Source organism: Eretmochelys imbricata, chromosome 6, assembly GCF_965152235.1.
Source record: "Eretmochelys imbricata isolate rEreImb1 chromosome 6, rEreImb1.hap1, whole genome shotgun sequence".
Taxonomy (NCBI): domain Eukaryota; kingdom Metazoa; phylum Chordata; order Testudines; family Cheloniidae; genus Eretmochelys; species Eretmochelys imbricata.
Genome location: NC_135577.1, coordinates 131628887 through 131652100, shown reverse-complemented (window position 1 = coordinate 131652100; position 23214 = coordinate 131628887).

The following is a 23214-nucleotide window of genomic DNA, read 5'->3' as shown; positions in this document are numbered from 1 at the left end:
CCCACACTTTCCTTGGCTTTCTTCTTGTTGCCAACATACCTGAAGAAACCCTTCTTGTTACTCTTGACATCTCTCGCTAGCTGCAGCTCCAGGTGCGATTTGGCCCTCCTGATTTCATTCCTACATGCCCGAGCAATATTTTTATACTCTTCCCTGGTCATATGTCCAACCTTCCACTTCTTGTAAGCTTCTTTTTTATGTTTAAGATCCGCTAGGATTTCACCGTTAAGCCAAGCCGGTCGCCTGCCATATTTACTATTCTTTCGACTCATCGGGATGGTTTGTCCCTGTAACCTCAACAGGGATTCCTTGAAATACAGCCAGCTCTCCTGGACTCCTTTCCCCTTCAAGTTAGTCCCCCAGGGGATCCTGGCCATCCGTTCCCTGAGGGAGTCGAAGTCTGCTTTCCTGAAGTCCAGGGTCCGTATCCTGCTGCTTACCTTTCTTCCCTGCGTCAGGATCCTGAACTCAACCAACTCATGGTCACTGCCTCCCAGATTCCCATCCACTTTTGCTTCCCCCACTAATTCTACCTGGTTTGTGAGCAGCAGGTCAAGAAAAGCGCCCCCCCTAGTTGGCTCCTCTAGCACTTGCACCAGGAAATTGTCCCCTACGCTTTCCAAAAACTTCCTGGATTGTCTATGCACCGCAGTATTGCTCTCCCAGCAGATATCAGGAAAATTAAAGTCACCCATGAGAATCAGGGCATGCGATCTAGTAGCTTCCGTGAGCTGCCAGAAGAAAGCCTCATCTACCTCATCCCCCTGGTCCGGTGGTCTATAGCAGACTCCCACCACTACATCACTCTTGTTGCACACACTTCTAAACTTAATCCAGAGACACTCAGGTTTTTCTACAGTTTCGTACCGGAGCTCTGAGCAGTCATACTGCTCCCTTACATACAGTGCTACACCCCCACCTTTTCTGCCCTGCCTGTCCTTCCTGAACAGTTTATAACCATCCATGACAGTACTCCAGTCATGTGAGTTATCCCACCAAGTCTCTGTGATTCCAATCACATCATAGTTCCTTGACATTACCAGGACCTCCAGTTCTCCCTGCTTGTTTCCAAGGCTTTGTGCATTTGTATATAAGCACTTGAGATAACCTGTTGATCGCCCCTCATTCCCAGTATGAGGCAGGAGCCCTCCCCTCACAGACATTTCTGCCTGTGCTTCCTCCCGGTATCCCTCTTTCCCACTTACCTCAGGGCTTTGGTCTCCTTCCCCCGGTGAACCTAGTTTAAAGCCCTCCTCACTAGGTTAGCCAGCCTGCTGGCAAAGATGCTCTTCCCTCTCTTCGTAAGATGGAGCCCGTCTCTGCCCAGCACTCCTCCTTCATGGAACACCATCCCATGGTCAAAGAATCCAAAGCCTTCTCTCCGACACCACCTGCGTAGCCATTCGTTGACTTCCACAATTCGACGGTCCCTACCCAGGCCTTTTCCTTCCACGGGGAGGATGGACGAGAAGACCACTTGCGCCTCAAACTCCTTTATCCTTCTTCCCAAAGCCACGTAGTCCGCAGTGATCCGCTCAAGGTCATTCTTGGCAGTATCATTGGTGCCCACGTGGAGAAGCAGGAAGGGGTAGCGATCCGAGGGCTTGATGAGTCTCGGCAGTCTCTCCGTCACATCGCGAATCTTAGCCCCCGGCAAGCAGCAGACTTCTCGGTTTTCCCTGTCAGGGCGGCAGATAGATGACTCAGTCCCCCGGAGGAGAGAGTCCCCGACCACCACCACCCGCCTTCTCCTCTTGGGAGTGGTGGTCGTGGAACCCCCAACCTCAGGACATCGCATCTCATGCCTTCCAACCAGCGGAGTCTCCTTCTGCTTTCTCGCCCCAGACATATCATCTGGTCCACTCTCCGCAACGGTACCTGTGGAGAGAACATGAAAGCGGTTAGTTACCTGTGTCTGTGTTACTGGAACCCGGACATTCCGCTTACCTCTTCTGGAGGTCACATGTTGCCAAGCTTCTTCACTGGCCTCTTGGCTCCTCTGTGCAACCTGCTCTAAATCTTTAGAGCTTTGTGCCCCTAGAAGCCTATCCTGAGTTTCGTCCAGAAAATCCTCAGTTTCTCGTATGCAACGCAGGGTCGTTATCTGTTGCTCCAGACCTTCAATCTTCTCTTCCAATATGGAGACCAGCTTGCACTTTGTACAGACAAAGTCGCTTCTGTCCTGTGGAAGAAAGACAAACATGGCACATCCAGTGCAGGTCACAACAGCTGAACCCCGCCCTTCCATATCACCTTCCTACTATGAGCTTCCTCAGAGCAGTTTGCAAGACGTAAGCCTCACTGGGCTCACTCCAGGCGAACTCCCAGGCAAACTCCTGCTGTGAGCTGCTCTGCTGTCCCCGCTGCTCAGCTGGTTCACCCCCGCTCAGCTGGTTCGCGAAGCTCTGGCTCTTTTTAAACAGCCAGGCTTCCCTGACGCAAACAAACAGACACCCTAATGCCCGCCCCCTGCAGGCTAGCAGCCAATCAGACACTCACTCAGGCTCTCACACTGCCCTCCCAGCAAACACTCGCTCGGATACTTCCTCAGCAAGCAAACAAACAAACACACACTCGGATACTTACCAGTCCCAGGCAAACTCCTGCTGTGAGCTGCTCTGCTGTCCCCGCTGCTCAGCTGGTTCGCTTCTCCCACCTGATATGTTTGCTACTTCTCCATGTAGCAATTCATGCTAATCTGCGAGTACAGTAATCTACGAGTACTGAATTTACTTAAAAGAGGTCAGTGCAATTGCCATGCAACCAACAATTTAAGAGCATTTAGTCCCTTTATACAAGATGTTAAATTACACTTTAAAGGTTGTGTGTAAAAGAAAACTGCAAACTAATTTCAGCAAACTGCTAGAACTGGAGGTTACACATAATTAAATTCCTGCATGCCAATTTTAAAATGATCTTAATATGAAATTAAAAGTCCCATTTTAATAATGCCGTCAATAGTTCTAGTCATTGGGGCTTGGTGTTTAGATGCCATTCAGTGAAAGAAACAGCTTTCATCTCCTGGAAATTTTCAGGTAGCTGCATGTTTTGCTCTTTCATAAAATCACATCAATAGTTGTTCTATTGCTCTACGTTAATGTAAAGCCCCCAGATCTGCTCTATACATTTATAAATAAGGCACTTGCTAACTCAGTGGCCTCATCTCTTTAGCGGCAAAGAGTCCTGTGGCACCTTATAGACTAACAGACATATTGGAGCATAAGCTTTCGTGGGTGAACACCCACTTCATCGGATGCATGTCATTCTTAGAACTGGCTATTAAATTGCAGACTCTTCCCAAAAATAATCATACCCCCAGAGAGTTGGATTTCTCTCCTCTGCCTGCAGCAATCAGCTGTTCTTGACCTGATCTTACAAGGTGCTGCACCTCAATGCCCCCTGTCTTAAATAATCACAGAAATGTAGGACTAGAGGGACCTCAAGTCCAGCCCAGAACCAAGTAAACCTTGTCCATCCCTGACAGGTGTTTGTTCAACCTGTCCTTAAAAACTTCTAGTGATGGTGATTCCACAACTTCCCATGGAAGCCTGCTCCAGAGCTCAATTATCCTTATAGCTAGAAATGTTTTCCTGATATCTAACCTAAATCTCCCTTCCAACAGAGGAAGCCTGTTACTTCTTGTCCTGCCTTCAGCAGAAATGGAGAACAATTGATCACCATCCTCTTTAAAAAACCCTTAACATATTTGAAGACTGTTATCAAGTCCCCCCACTCAGTTTTCTTTTCTCAAGACTAAACAAGTGAACTTTTAAAAAACTTTTCCTCAGGGGTCAGGTTCTCTAAACCTTTGATCATTTTTGTTGCTTTCTTCTGGACTCTCTCCAGTTTGTCCACATCTTTCTTAAAGTGTGGTGCCCAGAACTGGATACAGTCCTCCAGATGAGGCATTGTCTGTGCTGAATAGAGCGGGACAGTTACTTCTTGTGTCTTGTACAAAATACTCCTGTTAATATGCACCAAAAAATATTAGCCTTTTTCACAGGTATGTCCCATAGTTGATTCATATTCAATTTGTGTTCCACTAGAACCTTCATATCCTTTTCAGCAGTTCTACCACCTACCTAGTTATCCCCCACTTGACAGCTGCGCATTTGGGTTTTTTTTCTTCCTAAGTGTAGTACTTTACACTTGTCTTTACTGAATTTCATCTTGTTGATTTCAGACCAATTCTCCAATTTGTCAAGGTCATTTTGAATTCTAATCCTCTTCTCCAAAATCCTTCAACTCCTCCCATCTTGGTGTCATCTGCAAATTTTATGAGCATACTCTTCGCTCCATTATCTAAGTCATTGGTGAAAATATTGACTAGTACCAGACCCAGGACTGATTGCTCCAGGACTCCACCAGATGCACCCCCACTCCCAGTTTGACCGCAAACCATTGATATGTAACTTATATTTTAAATTGAATTGAGAGTTCTGTGGTGAATTATAGTGAGTCCCACTCCTGTGTGGCCATGGTTTTAAGACCAATAGGTTGGCCTTAGATTTAGAGGCTCTAGGAACACATGAAGAATGAAAACTGTGACTACGCACACAGTCACAAATAAGAAATCTTGTCTCTTTTGTAAGTTTTTGCTAAACAAATGATTAAGGTTACAATCAGAAACAAATATATAAACCTACGAGTGTCCATGCAGTAACTAATGCCATATTCATACTCATATACTCAAAGATACTATGGAGTCTGGTGGATCTCTCAACAGGGGGTCATTGATAGAGGGGTGGTTCCTGCTGGGGTCTTCCCAGTGAGATCTCCCGTAAGCATCTTCCCACTTTAACCTGACCAGGGGACCTTTTTATCTTGTTGTTCTGACCATGCCTAACACCTTATGCATATGCATGAGGGCTCCAACCTCCTTTTCCTTACCTGTACTTCCACACCCCATAAATTTTTGGGTGCCCCACTTTTCATAGGTGGTTCTCTTATTTCCGCTTTTTTCTTATTAGGATCTTATTAACATTTACGTCAACTTGTTTCCCAGGTAACCTGTGGTCAGAACAGAACATTCCGTGACATCACAATCGGGTGCCATGAGGTCTAGATCGGTACATTGCAATCTATTTTTCTGTAACATCAACTATTGGCACATCCTTTACAGTAATCTTGTGGCTTTATTGGCATAGGGTCAGTCTTGGGTCACCCACTCATGTCTAGGCTCCTTAAGCCTGAGGCCTAGTGTGGCTAAGCTGAAATCTTACAGGCCTTAGTCTATTGCATTACAGCCTTGCTTTACTTACATACCTAATACAAACTCATCACTCCTAAATACTTGTCAATCTTATACTCCTATCCTACTTAAATCTATTCATCACACATTGAGTATTTGTGACATACTGTATGGGTTCACCTGACAATAACACAATTCAATGATAAAATGAATTGACTGGCTACATATAACTACTTTTTAAGTATGGTCTTTCAACCCACCTTACAGTAATGTAGTCTAGAGACTACATCTTCCTATTTAGCTTACGAGAATGTCATACGGGACTGTGTCAGAAGCCTTCCTTGTCAGAAGCCTTCTTAAAATCAAGATGTATCACATCTACTGCTTCCCCACCAGCCACTAGGCCAGTAACCACATCAATGAAGGAAATGAGGTTGGTTTTACACAATTTGTTCTTGACCAGGAGTTGAAAATACAGGAGGGCACTCTGCTTCTTGTGGGATAGAGGCTTTTGCCTGATACTCTAGAGAGACACCCAGCAGGCTTTGGCTCATAGATTGTTTTCTGTTTAATTTCTTTAATGTCAGTCTGAGGGCCCAGTGCTGGAGTGTTCACAGCATTTATACCTGAGCAAAGGCTGAAGAAAGGGCCTCTTACATATGGGGCAAAAATGAAAGAGGAGTAATCACAGATCACACACGATTGTCATAGTCATTGGAAATAAAGTCCAGGCTCAGCAATCAGTACAAGTCAGCTTGATAGCCAAAGAGAACCAAACTGTACAAAAATATGGCATAATTTTACGTGACCTCTTTAGAAATTATCATTAAATTAAGAGGTGATATTATTACACTATGACACATATATGTTCAATACTTATTTGATACATTTCATTGATCTATCATTGCATGTATGACAGTAATTTTTTTACCCTATTTGACTATGACTTCCAAAAACATTTAACAGCATGATTTATGTTTATAAAGTCCAGAAATGCCCTCCTCCTCTCATCTATCGTTGCTGCAGATTTTTGAATTCTATTTATCTTTTCTACAGTGTTTTTCCCATGGGTCTTCCAATAAATCCAGGTTTAACATTTTAAAAGGTGGTCATAATTTGATGCACTGCTGACCAGCTGTTGCTTTGTGGGGGGGGAGGGTGTCTGTTGAAGAGGTTTGGGGATCTGAGGGTGAAGTCTTGCTATTTGGTTACTTCTATTCTTCATTGCTCATGTCATTATATCCTCAGATTTTAAAGCTTAAATTTAGTCCTACAACAGGGACCTCTCCAAGAGGAATGCTAAGCAACTTCTGAAGAGAATGTGAGAAAAAGAAAGAGAAAAAGAAAAAGAACTACATGCAACTTGGTTTTTTACATGGCTGAGTCTAGGGCTCAATGCTAAAATATCACTGAGACATTCTGGAACTTTTAAACTTTCACTAATAAAGCTCCCCAACTCGTTCATATTATGGGAGTTTCTCTAAAAAGATGAACTTCAGAACCTTATTGTAAAAACTTCTGAGGGATTCTGAAGGCTTAACTGAGCAGCTGTCTCTGTGGCTCAGGGCTGGAGGCTCGAAAGGATCCTGTTATCTACTCTAATAATTGGCTCATGCCAGATGCAAGCTCTCTTCGGTAACCTGTTACAGTCAGACCTAGTTAACCTGTGCCTGGTATATCAGCAAATCTGGGTGTCTAAAGAATTGAGGGGCAAAGTAAGCAATCTGAACACAGGCACATGCTATTGGCTTGATTATTTGAACTTACTTATTCCATTTAAAATGTAAATCTACTTTGCAAAAATAAAGAAATAAGGATAATCATATCTAGGGTTCTTTTGTTTTTGTTTGTCTGAACTCAGATGAATGGAATTCCAGTCCACCCTGAAATCATTCACTCATTGGAAGAGAGCAGCAGATCTTGGTACCAGGCTGTGAGTCACAAAAAATGCGGGACTGGTCAATAGTGCAGAGGGCAGGCCACTGATACAGAGCGATCAGGATCACTTGGTAAGATGGGTACAAGCCAACATTTCACTTTTCTGTCATTTCAAGCTGAATCAGAACATTTGATTGTTTGGATTGACCTGAAACATTGAATTTTGAACCTGTTGAGAAAACCAGTAAACTTCACTTCTCTATCAGCGCATTGCCTTGTGGAAATTATAGTCTGGGCCCCTCATTCTCTTCTATAGGCTGGGCCCCCTGGAGGACAACAGCTTCTCATAACGCAATGAATATAACCTCCTGCGTGAGCTGCATGGTCCATCATGGGAATCACATTATTGTGGGTCCATTTTGGGAAATATAGTCCAGGCAGGGTGGGGAGTCTATTCCATAAGGGATATCAGGCTCACAAACTACAACTCCCGTGATGCAATGTACCACTTAAGAGGGGGGACAATTAAAAAAATACAAAATACTCAATGGTTTAGAGAGGGTGGAATGGGAGCGTCTGTTCACCCCATCTCATAAGAACAAGAGAACAGTCAGAACTGATAAAAAGAAACATGCTCTCATACAACAGATAGTTAAACAATGGACCTCATTGTCACATGATGTCAGTGAGACCAAGAGTTTAGCTGGATTGAACAACAATTGGCCATTTATTGGGATAATAGGAACATCCAGTGTTATATGGTAAATATTAAAAACACACCTAAGAGCTCTGGAAGAGCTATAACCCCAAAAGATTCAGGGTGTGGCCCAACATTTAAATATTGGGGTCAGGAGGAAATTTCCACTGGGGGCAGATTATCCCATAACTGTATACTACTGGGATTCTTACCTCTTCCTCTGAAGCATATAGTACCAGACCCTGACAGAGATGGGATCATGGACTAGACCAGGGGCGGGCAAACTTTTTGGCCTGAGGGCCACATCAGGTTTCCGAAATTGTTTGGAGGGCCGGTTAGGGGAGGCTGTGCCTCCCCAAACAGCCAGGCGTGGCCCGGCTGCTGCCCCCTATCTGACCCCCCCACTGCTTCTCATCCCCTGACGGCACCCCCAGGAATCCTGCCCCATCCAACCCCCCCCGTTCCCTGTCCCCGATGCCCCCCCCGGGGCCGTCCAACCACCTTCTCCCTGACTGCCCCCGGAACCCATCCAACCCCGCCTCTCCTTCCTGACTGCCCCCCCGGGACCTCTACCCTCCTTCAACTCCCCTGTTCCCCGCCCACCAGCCCGAACTCCCCCGCTCCCTGCCCCCTTACCGTGCTGCCTGGAGCACCGGTGGCTGGCTGCCCTACAGCCGAACCGCCTGGCCGGAGCCAGCCACGCACCACGCAGCCCAGAGCCCAGAGTCTGGCCCGGCTCTGCAGCTGCACTGCCCCAGAGCTTGCAGCCCCGCCGCCCTGAGCATCGCACCGGCGGCACCATGAGCTGAGGCTGCGGGGGAGAGCGACAGCAGTGCGGGGGCGGGGGGGAGCCTCCCAGGCCAGGAGCTCAGGGGCCGGGCAGGAGGGTCCCGCGGGCCAGATGTGGCCCGCGGGCCATAGTTTGCTCACCTCTGGACTAGACAGACCAGCAGTCTAATCCAAGAGGACTATTCCTATGTTCCTATATTCCTATGTGGTTCAATAAATTTTCGGCTGGCTCCTCTGCAAAAGCTGGGTTTCACCCTAAGGTGAGTAAACTCTGGTAACTGGAGTTAGTCATTTTTATTGAGTTAATTGCCATTAAATGCCATCTTTTTGCCATCAGCCAATGCAGTTTCGTTTAACCTGGCACAGTGTCCCCAGATACATACTCCTTTTTGTGGTATCAATTGCTGCTTTTGGTACAGAATGTTCTCATAGTTGCAGATGAGCTAATTAATGGCCCTTTGTGCCACAGTTTCTTACAAATAAGAATCACTGGAATCATTTGGGCTGGTAATTTATATTGCAACATAAAACCATATAATGATCCCAAGAGAAGTTAAGCCTCACCACCAACGGGTTTTTTGTATATTAATAAATACCTGCTAAGATGAAGAAATCATTACACAGCAGGCTGCCTTTATTGTACTTTGCAATTCACAGAACAGACCCCAGAAGAGTATATTTTAACACCTACAATGGCTGTGTGAAGAGTTCTCTCCTGTCGGCTCATGCTGCCATTTTTGAATCCTCCTAATTTAAATAAACCATTAGCCAGCTTGTACTTTTGCTGCCCTTTTTGGCAGTTTGGTTTTTATGGACTCTCTTCAGATCATCCTGTGTTTGTTTTCTAATTAGACTAGGTCCTGAAGAACACCTAATATCTGCAGTAGCAGAAACCATAGTATATGCAGTCTGCTATCAACAGATGAACAAGGATACCTTCTGGCACAATCTTTATGGCCTAGCTGAACTGGGCAATTGCTTTAATTCATCACTTTAATAATCCAAAGGACCATTCAATTGTGAACTATTCTGGCTACAGTTTTGGGGATTTTGACCAAATTTTTGCTAGACAATGTACCGTTTTGAACAGGGTTTATTGTAATTAAGCCTTTCCCTGTTTAAAATGGCCTGCATGCTGTACCATTGTATTAATGTGAGAGATAATAGCACTTCCCTCCCTTACAGGGTTGTTGCAAGGATAAAATCCATTAGTTAATTAAAACTGAACTTAAAATATATTTAAACTAGAGAGTTGCATCCTTCAATACTTCTGTAGACCAAACTATACACCCAGAGAGAAAGCAGCATGTTAAGCTGCTGCCTGTAATACATTAGCAGTAGGGGGTACCAGAGATAATCCTCCACATAGAAACTGCATGGAAATTGGAGGGAGGAGCACAAGTTTCAAGACGCTCCAGGAAGTCAGCCTGTGTGCACATGGCTGGAATGCCAGCTGCAGTGGCAACATCTCTGTAAATAGTTCTCTGAATAAAATGCCAGTTTAGTTTTAGAAACCTGGAGTTCTTTCATGTTGTTACCCAGCACATGAAACATTTCTATCTGCAGGACCAGACAGCCCATGGACCAGATTTTCCTCTAAATCAGGTTTTTTCCTGTTTTCTGATTTCCACCAGAATGACCAGGCTTTCTGCTTATTGATGCCTAGAACCGTCCCAGAAATTTTGGAATTGAGCAATTGATATTCAAGAGTGACCATATTACAGACAGACAAAACAGAGGAATGCCATGGAGGTAGATCCTCTCTTTGCTTGGCCAACTACCTACTGAAGAGAAGTCCTTTGATTGCAGGGCAGTGACTGGGACTTCCTCTGTGTGTGGACAGCACCTAGCACACTGAGTGCTACCACAAAACAACTAAGGAATTATTATTAATACTCTTAGATAAATTGTCTCACCTTTTGCTTGCCACTTGGTGAAACAATGAAGGGAACCCTAGAACATGTTAAAGTGCATCATACTTACATTACTGTGTGTGGCCATTCATTAGCTCCTAGAACGGCACATATTTAGATCAACAGTACAGTGCTGTATTTTTATACCCCTGATTCAAATTATGCCTCTCTTTCCCACAGAACAGGGATAATTTCTAGACATCTGAAACTGTGGCCAAATCTTGTTCACATTGCTCAACTGAATGGAGACCTCAGTGGGACTATTTGTCTGAATAAAGTGTGGGGAAATGGCCCCCAAAGATAATATTTTTGTAATTCATCATTTCAATTCTGTATGTTTTATGCTACTCATGAGACAGTCACAAGAATACCAAATTATTCCCCACACTAAAGGCCATTCCTAGACATACCAGACCCACAGAGCAGGAAGAAAGGACTTTCTGTTAATGCTAGAAACATGGGAAAAATCATTAGTGATTACCTTTGAAAAGTCATGGAAGATGGGAGAGAGTCCAGAGGACTGGAAAAGGGCAAATATAGTGTCCATCTATAAAAAAGGGAATAAGGACAAACCAGGGAAGTATAGACCAGTCAGCCTAACTTCAGTACCCAGAAAGATAATGGAGCAAGTAATTAAGCAATCAATTTACAAACATCTAGAAGATAATAAGGTGATAAGTAACAGTTAGCATAGATTTGTCAAGAACAAATCATGTCAGACCAACCAGATAGCTGTCTATGACAAGGTAACAAGCCTTGTGGCTAGGAGGGAAGCAGTAGATGTAGTGTATCTTGACTTTAGTAAGGCTTTTGGTACTGTCTCACATGACCTTCTCATAAACAATGTGGAAGGCCTGAAATCATAGAACAAGCTTTTGTAGCATAGCCACTGATGACAGCTACTTCCTCCCTCCCGCCCTAAGTAGTTTTGCAATTTTCTAAAATTAAAAGAGCAGCTTTGCATTTTTAAGTTACCATTGTGCCTGCAATTCTTTTGCTGTGTTTAACCAGGCTGTGCCCAGGGAGCTTCTGTGGCCTGAAGCAGCCCTCTCACAATATACTTAAGTTCAGTTTGGAAAAGTATAATTTTATGTCCTTGTTAATTCCACAGGGATTTGTTTCTGTGTGCCTGCACGGAGCTATTTGAGACAATAACCCACTGTCTTGTCCTGTTCCAAGCCCTTGACCTCTACAGGACCTCCACAACTCACCCACGCTGCAGCAGAAGCCCAGGCCAACATACTTTCATGGACCGTTCAAAGGCAAGTGTTTCTGTGATGAACTCATGGTTGAAGTTCTGGAGAGGGCCAACAAGCAAGTTCAGAACCAAAGACAGAGGGACTTGTGGCTGGTGGAAAGGCCTGGTGAGAGGCGAGAGGTAAGAGGAAAGGCTCAGGCTCAAGCAATTAGGTGCTGGGGCTCATGGAATTTTTTTAACATTCAAACCTGATGCAGCAAGCCCAGAGATGCCAGGCTATGAACCGCCAAGCCTAGAGGTGCTGGAGCTCAGCGCTGGCAAGCCCTGGCACAAATTAAGCCCTGGCTCTAGGGAGTCTGAGAAGTGGTTGGTTGGACACAGGTCTGCATGCTGCAGTGTGGACACCAGAGGCCCAGGTTCAAGCCTGGGTTTGAAAATTCTCAACCTAGGGTTAGCAATCAGTGTAGATTCTCAAGCCCTGCATTTGCTAACCCAAGGTCAGCTGACTTGAGTCCCACTAACCCTGGGCTTGCAGTGCAGCCATACCCAGAGATGCTAAGTGACTTGTGTGAGCACAATAAGTCTGTATGGACCAGGAACTTGAATCCTGGTCTCCCAGTTCTGAAGGTAGCACCCAGCCAGTCAGCCATGGTTCTTCTGCTGTGGGTGGGGGGCATTAGAATAGTGTAGTTCCTACTCCTCCAATGAAACAATCACTACAGGGAGTTGCAAAGATTACCGAATTTGACCCCTGCTATTCAAACACAGTGTGATAGAGGCTTCCCATGGTTTTCTCAGTTGCTCAACATTGCTGACAACAATAATTAATGTGAACTCATGGGGTTATTTTTCCCCAGGCAAAATGGAAAATGTCCGCCTGTCTAGTCCATGTCACTACATTCTGTAGCAAACCTGCAGGTCAATAAGCATCGTGCCATCCTAGCCACTTCTGTAGTACAGCCGGCTCCCCTAAAATGCTCATCACTGTTACGAAGGTGAACATTTAAAAAACAAAATCCTCATTCTCCCCTCTCCCCTCCTCAAGTTCTACTTACTGTACTTTTCTGGCACTTGGGTGAAACTTCTGCCAGAGTGAGACCCTCTCAACCAGATTCCCCAGCATCCCTCCACCACTGCAGGACAGGGCTGTAAGCTCTAAGGATTCATAACCATCGACACCGCCCTTTACTAGTCAGACAGGGCATTCCCTTGTCTATAGACGGAGGGCGAAGGCTGCTCACGTCTAAAAAAGCACTCTGACTTACTTGCAAAGGCCAGCATGCTGCACAGACGCACGCACAAAGAGCCTTGGCTATAATGGGGACTGGCACTGTAGAAAGGTTATGGGCAGACACAGAGAGATGTCCATAATAAAAAGGCTTAAGAATATGTTTTTAAAAATTACAGGTAAAGATGCATTGGCAGAGAAAGCATGTGTATATACAGAGAGAGAGACACCACACAGTATGTGTGCAATCAAGTGACGCTTGAATGTAAATTGGAAATAGTAATAATACCTCCCTCTTATACAGAGCTTTTCGTCAGTAGTGTTTCACACTCGTCTGAAGTATTTATGCTCACAACTCCCCCAGGAGGTAGGGCAATGAGCCTGATAATGTCACATTCAACATCTCAGTTGCCACTGCATGCACGATTGCATTCCCAATGAATGCAAGTGTCCCTGCCTCTGTGGTAACCCACACACCTCCTAGGTGTGGTGTTCTGTCCCCTCTAGTGGCACTGAGACCGCTGAGAGATTAATGCGTCAGCTACAGCCTTAGCACATGGCCTTGAGGCTCATGCATTTAGCTTCAGAGGTCCCAGGTCCAGTCCTGCCTGTTGACGATGGGGGTCTGTTGGTGTTACATATACATGCAGCCCAAGTGTGCATCTGCCCTTGAAAAGTTTGGCTTTAGCCACGATTGCATATGATCATTCCATTGTCCTTTCAGGCTGACTGCTTGCAAGGTTCTTGAGGCACACTACTGAAATATACAAGAATCCTTCTCTGTAACTGTTGGAAATACGTGTTTACCTGATTGATGGGAGCAGCTGCAAAGGCGTCATTCCCATCTGCTGGGGGAAACAGCAACATATGTTTTAAAAAAACCACCCAGACATAATCACATGTATTATTTATCAAATCGTATAATTTATTTTCAGACAACAACATCTTTTCAATGTCTATCTAAATACGTATTTGAAGGAGTCATCATTCCAATCTCCTGGATGAAATAATGTGTATTTTAAAGAACCTTTCAGGAAGGATTTTTTTAAATGAATCATAAAAAACACAGAAGTACCGAAACGAGTTGGCATGCTAATCATGTAGTGTCACAAATGGACAAAAGGCCGCTGCCGTTCTGTCAGAAGGCCATTATTCCAAGATTAGCATGGCCCGTCACTTTGCATTTCCCTGGCTGTTGTGAAGCAGTGTCACATTTTTCATGTTCTTAAAGCACATGTTCAAAAAAGTCTCAGAGACCCTCCTAATTCTGTTGTTACCAACACAATCAGTGTCAGTGTGTCCCTGCTTATGGGCATGGCTAGCTAACACAGAACACTCCAAGGCAGCATGCGACAGGCCTGCGTGCCAGAGGCCTACGTCCCTGCCACACAGGGAACATGCTCGGAACTGCAGAATCCGGGGATGGCCTTTGTGGAAGGCTGCAATGGCGCATGGGACTGCTTTCATCTGGCTGTCATTGAAGGAGATAGGCCTGTGATGCAGGACCATCGGAGCACTGCGGAGAGGCTGCTGTGCAGTGCGAGATAGACTAGGGCACTGAGAGGCAGGCCTTATCTGTAGCTCTCTCTGCTAGTATCAAGCTGCCTCCTTCTTCCTCTTGTCGGCTTGCCTGTGTTCAGTGACTTCTTGGGTAAAATGAACAGCCATACCCGAGATGAATGCCCCCTGCCTGCTACGAAACGTGGGCTGGGAGTGAAGAGTCAAAGCCAGCATGATTCCACTGAGTGCTTTGATTCTATGCTGTCTTGCACTTAGCAATAAATTAAGGTTGGCCTTTCATACCCCATCGCCACTGGCATGTGTTTGGCTGGGCCGCTGTCATTGCCGTGAGAATTAAGATCCCATTCGCCTTACAACAATCACCAAATGGCTCCCAAGGCTGAATCTCAAAACTCTGAAGTTTAGCAGCAGGTTTCCTACCACAATTGCTGTTTCTTTAGCACCAGGCTCCCTGCCTGTGAAGCATGATCAGAAAACAAGATAATGCGCGTTCCTCACTAGGAAAATACCTTCTGGGAGAGATCAGCCGAAGGCGTTTCTAGCTGGGATGGAAATATAAATATAAACTTAGACCGTAAAATGTACATGCTCACTATTCCTTTTGTGAAAATGTCCTTGTAATTAACCCAGAGAGTCACTTTCCAACTGATAAAACAACTCCTTTAAAATCAGTAAATCCCATATATACAATACAAGGAGAAACTGACCAGTGTCCTAAAAAGCTGGTGAATTGGGGTGACTGTTCCATGCTTTGGGGGGCCCCCCAGGCCGGTGAGATTGGCTGGCGTGGTTGGTCCTGCAAGAGACGAATCTGTCACTTCCGCCCCCGACCCTGCACTCCCCAGGGATGGCCCTTTTATTGATAACACCAGAGCAGTCCAGAAAGAGGGATTCATGGATCCCAGCTCTGAATACGCAATGAAATCACACTCTGATCCCAACAAGGGGATGCCCCTGAAAACCACAGTCTGGAGGTGAGATCAAATGTTCACCCTAGATTTCAGACAGGAGAACATTACATTTTCAAGTGCCATCCTGGGCCCTGATCCTGGAATCGAATCTGTGCTTAGAGCCTTTGACTTCAGCAGGACCCCATGTGAGCCCAGGGGTGCACCAGTGCCAACCTGATGGCAGACTCGTCACTGTACGGGCCATCTTGCACACATACAGTAGCTCACGAAAGCTTATGCTCAAATAAATTGGTTAGTCTCTAGGGTGCCACAAGTCCTCCTTTTCTTTTTAGGAGATTAGAGACTCTTGCAATTAACAAAGTTTACTGTTGGCAATAGATATTCCTATTACATAGCAGCTGTCAATGCCAGCAGTTGAATCTGCCCTAGGTTTTTATGGCTAGAATAAATTTTTTATGCAGAAAAAAGTGCTACAGAATACACCATTTAATTTATTTTTCAGTGACTGCCTTTCAGAGTTTTCCAGGGCTGATAAGCACTCGAGTTTCTACAGGAATTCCACTATGTTTCTGGCTGTTCAGGTTTTACTATTATTAAGGGAAGAGACGAGTGAAGAGACTGAAGAGGCACTAGGGGGTCTGGAGAAAAATCATCCATGAGATCTCATTGTGATGATACGTGGGCTTTAAGCAGTGATGAGCTGCCAAAATCTTAACAACCAGTTCCCTCCTCACCCCATGAGGGGGTCCTAGCCCGCCCTTCCCCCCCCTCCCCGGGACCCCTGCTCCATCCACCCTCCTCCCCTGACTGTCCCCAGAACCGGGCAGGAGGGTCTCGTAGGCCACCATAGTGGGTGCCCACTCTGCCCCGCCCCTAAGAGCCAGAGGGACCTGCCGGGGCAAGGTGGGGAGTCCTGGCGGTGCTTACCTGGGTGGGCTCCCAGGAAGCAGCTGGCAGGTCCCTCTGGCTCCTAGGGGCAGGGGAGCGTAGCTGGGGGGGAGCAGGGGGAGTGGCCGCTCCCCCCCCCATCACATCAAAAGTGGTGCCTTAGGCACCGACTCCGTGGGTGCTCTGGGGCTGGAGCACCCACAGGGAAAATTTGGTGGGTGCAGAGCCCACACCGGCAGCTCCCCGCCCGGCCCCAGCTCACCTCACCTCTGCTCCGCCTCTGCCCCTGAACATGCCGCCCCGCTCTGCTTCTCCTCCCCCCACCCCAGCTTCCCACGAATCAGCTGTTGGCGCGGGAAGCCGGGGGGGCTGAGATGCAGGCTGTGGCTTCACGGTCAGGCCCAGGGAAGCGGAGGTGAGCTGGGGTGGGGAGCGGTTCCCTTGTGCCCCCCCCCGGGTTACCTGCTGCGGCACGGGCAGCCCCCTCCCTGCCCCAGCTCACCTCCGCTTCGCCTCCCTGGGCCTGAGCACGAAGCCGCCACCTGCTTCTCAGCCCCCCGGCTTCCTGCGCGAAGAGCTGATTCACGGGAAGTCGGGGCGGGGGGGGCGAAGCGTAACTCAGGGGTGGGGGCAAAGCAGAGGTGAGGTGAGCTGGGGCCGGGCAGGGGGCTGCCGGTGGGTGCTCTGCACCCACCAAATTTTCCCTGTGGGTGCTCCAGCCCCGGAGCACCCTGGAGTTGGCGCCTGAGGTGCCACTTTTGGCCGGTTAAATTTAGAAGCCCTTTTAGAACTGGTTCTCCCTCGCAGGACAACCGGTTCTAAAAGGGCTTCTAAATTTAACAACCGGTTCCAGCGAACAGGTGAGAACCGGCTCCAGCTCACCACTGGCTTTAAGTAGCATAAAGATGACCACCATGAAGAGAAAGTCATTTTAAAGAACTCATGTGCCTAATTCAGAATGATGGTCTTTAGCTATTTGGACACCCATAAATCTGCAATAATTACATTAGCATTGTTTGGTTTCACTGGGGTGTTTAGGCGTTTTGGATAAAACGTAAGTAAAAAGAATGATCTTTAGTCCCCAGTCCAGCAAAACCACATGTTAAAGTGTTTTTCATGATTGGGGCTTTAATTTACATTTTGTACTATACATCCCACTGTAAAGCCCCCTGAGTCTATGAAAAAGCAGCAAGTAACTCAATTTGAGAATCTCCAGAAGAATGATACAGCTCAGACTGGTTTCATGCTTCAGGGTTTTAGCCAGCCATTTGGTGGGGTCAGGAAGAGATTCCCCCCCAGTGTATTCTGGAAGGGTTTGTGGGTTTTTAAAAAAATCTCCTTCCTCTGAAGCATCAGAGATGAATATGGCTGGAGATGGGTCATAGGATGGGGAAGGCCAGGGCTCTGAGATGGTACCGAGCATTTTTTCTCTCTCTCAGGAGCTTACTTGGCTGGTTCTTGCTCATGCGCTCAGCGGCTAACTAATCACCATATGGGCCATCTGCTGGGGCCAGGAAGGAATTTCCCCCAGGTCAGATTGACAGTAATCTGGGTGGGGGCGGTTGTTGTCTTCCTCTGCAGTATGTGGGTGCGGGTCACTTGCAAGGATTATCTGGATATATCTCACTTCCTCATTTCTTTGAGTCTTGAGCACTGCTCCACTCCATCCCTCCAGTGTCACATAATAGTCTAGTCTCCTGTGGGCTGTAACATTTTGGTCTAATTTCGCTTCTTGGTTTTAATATGCAGGTGCTAAGTGGTGATAGTGGCCTGTGACATACAGGAGGTTAGACTAGATGAAGTAGCAGTGCCTTCTGGCCTTGAACTCTAAGACTCTGTGAACCATGGATACAAACATGAGAGGACACCAGGTTTCTAAAACTAGACTTGCGCTTTATTAAGAGACCTATTTACAAAGATGTTGCAACTGCAGCTGACATTCAGCCATGTGCACACAGACTGACTTCCTGGTGCCTTCTTGTGATGGAGTATGTTCCCCCACACTTGTCCTGAAGGGGTTAATCCAGGCCAGAGGGGCCAATTAACCTATTAGGCTGCAATCTGGGAGAATTAAGGCTGAGAGGAAAGCCCTAATTAAGGAAAGCTCAGCTGTGCAAGAACAAGAAGCGTTTCTATAAAGCGGGGAGCTGGTAGCAGAAAGATGCTGCAGGGTGGAGGGCTAAACTCACTTTCCTGGGGATAAGGGCGAGAAAGGGGGTTTGGACCAAAGAGGAAGGGTTTGTCATAGAATCATAGAATCATAGAATATCAGGGTTGGAAGGGACCCCTGAAGGTCATCTAGTCCAACCCCCTGCTCGAAGCAGGACCAATTCCCAGTTAAATCATCCCAGCCAGGGCTTTGTCAAGCCTGACCTTAAAAACTTCCAAAGAAGGAGATTCCACCACCTCCCTAGGCAACGCATTCCAGTGTTTCACCACCCTCTTAGTGAAAAAGTTTTTCCTAATATCCAATCTAAACCTCCCCCACTGCAACTTGAGGCCATTACTCCTCGTTCTGTCATCTGCTACCATTGAGAATAGTCTAGAGCCATCCTCTTTGGAACCCCCTTTCAGGTAGTTGAAAGCAGCTATCAAATCCCCCCTCATTCTTCTCTTCTGCAGGCTAAACAATCCCAGCTCCCTCAGCCTCTCCTCATAAGTCATGTGTTCTAGACCCCTAATCATTTTTGTTGCCCTTCGCTGGACTCTCTCCAATTTATCCACATCCTTCTTGTAGTGTGGGGCCCAAAACTGGACACAGTACTCCAGATGAGGCCTCACCAATGTCGAATAGAGGGGGACGATCACGTCCCTCGATCTGCTCGCTATGCCCCTACTTATACATCCCAAAATGCCATTGGCCTTCTTGGCAACAAGGGCACACTGCTGACTCATATCCAGCTTCTCGTCCACTGTCACCCCTAGGTCCTTTTCCGCAGAACTGCTGCCTAGCCATTCGGTCCCTAGTCTGTAGCGGTGCATTGGATTCTTCCGTCCTAAGTGCAGGACCCTGCACTTATCCTTATTGAACCTCATCAGAAATTTTTTTGGCCCAATCCTCCAATTTGTCTAGGTCCTTCTGTATCCTATCCCTCCCCTCCAGCGTATCTACCACTCCTCCCAGTTTAGTATCGTCCGCAAATTTGCTGAGAGTGGAATCCACACCATCCTCCAGATCATTTATGAAGATATTGAACAAAACCGGCCCCAGGACAGACCCCTGGGGCACTCCACTTGACACCGGCTGCCAACTAGACATGGAGCCATTGATCACTACCCGTTGAGCCCGACAATCTAGCCAGCTTTCTACCCACCCTATAGTGCATTCATCCAGCCCATACTTCCTTAACTTGCTGACAAGAATACTGTGGGAGACCGTGTCAAAAGCTTTGCTAAAGTCAAGAAACAATACATCCACTGCTTTCCCTTCATCCACAGAACCAGTAATCTCATGATAAAAGGCGATTAGATTAGTCAGGCATGACCTTCCCTTGGTGAATCCATGCTGGCTGTTCCTGATCACTTTCCTCTCATGCAAGTACTTCAAGATTGATTCTTTGAGGACCTGCTCCATGATTTTTCCAGGGACTGAGGTGAGGCTGACTGGCCTGTAGTTCCCAGGATCCTCCTTCTTCCCTTTTTTAAAGATTGGCACTACATTAGCCTTTTTCCAGTCATCCGGGACTTCCCCGGTTCGCCACGAGTTTTCAAAGATAATGGCCAATGGCTCTGCAATCACAGCCGCCAATTCCTTCAGCACTCTCGGATGCAACTCGTCCGGCCCCATGGACTTGTGCACGTCCAGCTTTTCTAAATAGTCCCTAACCACCTCTATCTCCACAGAGGGCTGGCCATCTCTTCCCCATTTTGTGATGCCCAGCGTAGCAGTCTGGGAGCTGACCTTGTTAGTGAAAACAGAGGCAAAAAAAGCATTGAGTACATTAGCTTTTTCCACATCCTCTGTCACTAGGTTGCCTCCCTCATTCAGTAAGGGGCCCACACTTTCCTTGGCTTTCTTCTTGTTGCCAACATACCTGAAGAAACCCTTCTTGTTACTCTTGACATCTCTCTTCTTGTCTAGCAGACCCAGGCAGCAGGGGGTTTAGCTAGGGTGGAGAATGCAAGCCTGGGATAGGCAAGGCAGAAGTAGGCCAAGGGAGAAGCAGAAAGATTTGGGTTAGTGCAGGCCTTGGCTGCCAAAGATTGGGCCCTTGGACAGGAACCCACAGTAGAGGGCAGGCCTGGGTTCCCCTACCAGCTACTGAATGAGTGGCACGATCTGCGCAGTGATCTTGTGGGCTGTCCAGGACTGTTCATCCCAGCCACTGCGGGAGCGGCTCGGCCTGGGCAGTGGAGTTAAGGACGGCTTGGGACGCTGCAGAGGATGGATAGATCCCTGGAAGGGGAGGACTCTTGTGATTCGGCTGGAGGGCTAAGCCATGAAGATGAGGCGCTGGAGCTCCTGAGGTGCAAGAGAGGGGTCGCAGGGTGACAGAGCGAGGCGACGGGCTGAGAAGCTGCCAGACGAGGGAGTCAGGCTGAAAGAGCTAATCCCTAGAGCAGCCAGCAGGAGGTGCCCTTTACTGGTGCACAGTGAACCCCATGGCACTCTTCCAAGCTCCTCCCTCCTGCAACCTGTACTCCTCCCCCCATGTGCCACGCAGTTTGCTACAATACCCAGTGGCAGCTCAAAGAGATTCCCAATGGCATTTTAGAAACAATTTTTTAAAAGGTAATTTCAAAGTTCTGTTTTCTGATTTAACGAAACCTCCCAAGCAGAATGCTCAGATAATGGCTAGCCATGAAGATTCTACACAGTCTCTTTCCTGTGACACAACTTGCTTTGAAACTTCCACTAGGCCTAGAAACAACTGCCTCAGCCAGCAAAGTGATGGTAGAACTTAAAGCCTGGTCATCATGTAGCTGCTCTATGCACGGGACTCCCCGTTGACTTCAGTGGGAGTCACATATGAGAGAAGATGCTGAGTCGGAGCAAAAGTCATTCAGGACTTGCTGCACAGTATTGGGGTTTGCCAGACAAACACACTGCACAAGACAAAAGGAACAAAATCTAACACAGAGTACGTTCACTTGCACAAGCGATACCATTGGGAAGCGCCAATGTAGATCAAGTTCCTGCAGCTACATCTTAATATACTTAACATGGCATCATTAAGGCCTGCTCCAAGCAAGATCAACTGACTCATCACATAATGTTAGCAGGCACAGGAACCTTGTCCACACTAGCGCTCCCACCAGGAGCCTCATGATGCAGTAGTGGGGATTTTTACCAACAACAAAGTGTACATCTAGCAAATGTCCAGAGGCCCTCATCACTGAAATTCTTCTGTTTTGCAATAGGTATTGCTCTTAGGCATGTCCTCCAGAAATGTAGTGGGCTACCCACTGTTTTCACCCACTCGTGTGCCCTTAACACATCCATCCACAGAAACACACCGCAACAGTGCACGGGAGGTTACGCCCTGGCTTGACTTAGGTTTGCTTCAAGACAAAGTCAAAATGACCTTGATAAAAACGGAAAATTGCTCTGAAATCAACAAGTAAATTAATCAGTAAAGACAAGTGCAAAGAACTACACTTAGGGAAGAAAAATCAAATGCACAACTAGATAATGGGGAAGCACTGGCTAGGTGGTCGTACTCCTACAGAGGACCTGGGGGTTCTAGTGCATCTTAAATTGAATATGAGCCAACAACATGATGCAGTTGTGAAAAAAATGCATGCCCTTCTGGGGTGTATTAAGCAGAGCATTGTACATAAGAAACGGAAGGTCATTGTTCCCTCTTTTCACAGATGAGGCTTTAGCTGGAGTACTGTGTCCAGTTTTGGGTGCCACACTTTAAGAAAGATGTGGATAAATTGGAGAGAGTCCAGAGATGAGCAACAAAAATGATAAAAAGTTTAGAAACCCTGAGCTGTGAGAAAAGGCTATAAACAGAGCATGCTCAATCTTGAGAAAAGAAGACTGAGGGGGGACCTGATAACAGTCTTCTAATATGTTAAGTGTTGCTACAGAAAGAACAGTGAGCACTGGTCTTCCATGTCCACTGGAGGTAGGACAAGTAGTAATAGGCTTAATTAGGAGCATAAGAACGGCCAGACTGGGTCAGACCAAAGGTTCATCTAGCCCAGTATCCTGCCTGCCGACAGCAGCCAAGGCCAGGTGCCCCAGAGGGAATGGACGGAAAAGGTCATCATCAAGTGATCCATTCCCTGTTGCCCATCCAAATTATGTTCATCTCTGTGTCCGACGATTTTGTTCTTTACTATAGTTTCAACCAGTTTGCCTGGTACTGAAGTCAGGCTTACTGACCTGCAATTGCCAGGCTCACCTCTGGAGCCCTTTTTCAAAATTGGCATCACATTAGCAGACCTGCATCGGTGCGGAGAGGCACCCCTCCCTGCTGGCCCCAGCACAGACCTGCCCTGGACTTGCCTCGCCCCCGGCCCCGAGAGCAAGGGCTGCAGGGAGTCTTCTCTCCCACTGCAGCCCCGGGGCAGCCTGCACCCCAAACCCTCATCCTTGGCCCCACCCGAGAGCCTGCAACCCATGCACCCCAACCCTCTGCTCCAGCCCTAAGCCCCTTCTCACACCCCGAACCCCTCAGCCCAAACCCCACCCCAGAGCCTTCACCCCAGCCACCCAACCCTTGGCCCCAGCCCTGAGCCCCCTCTGCACCATGAACCCCTTATCCCCAGTCCCACCCCAGAGCCCGCACCTCAAGCAAGAGCCCTCATCCCCCACACCCCAAACCCTCTGCCCCAGCCCTGAGCCCGCTCCCACACAAACCCCTCGGTCCCACCCCCACCACATGAATTTTGTTGTGTACACCAATATGGAGGTGATCCATTCCGCACATGGACATAAAAAACAGGAGGGAACACTGATACTGTGGATGGAAATAACCTCAGGATTGCACAGAAGCCTCCCACTAGCATCCCTCCAACACACTGGCCACTGCTTAGGAGTCCTGCCGGG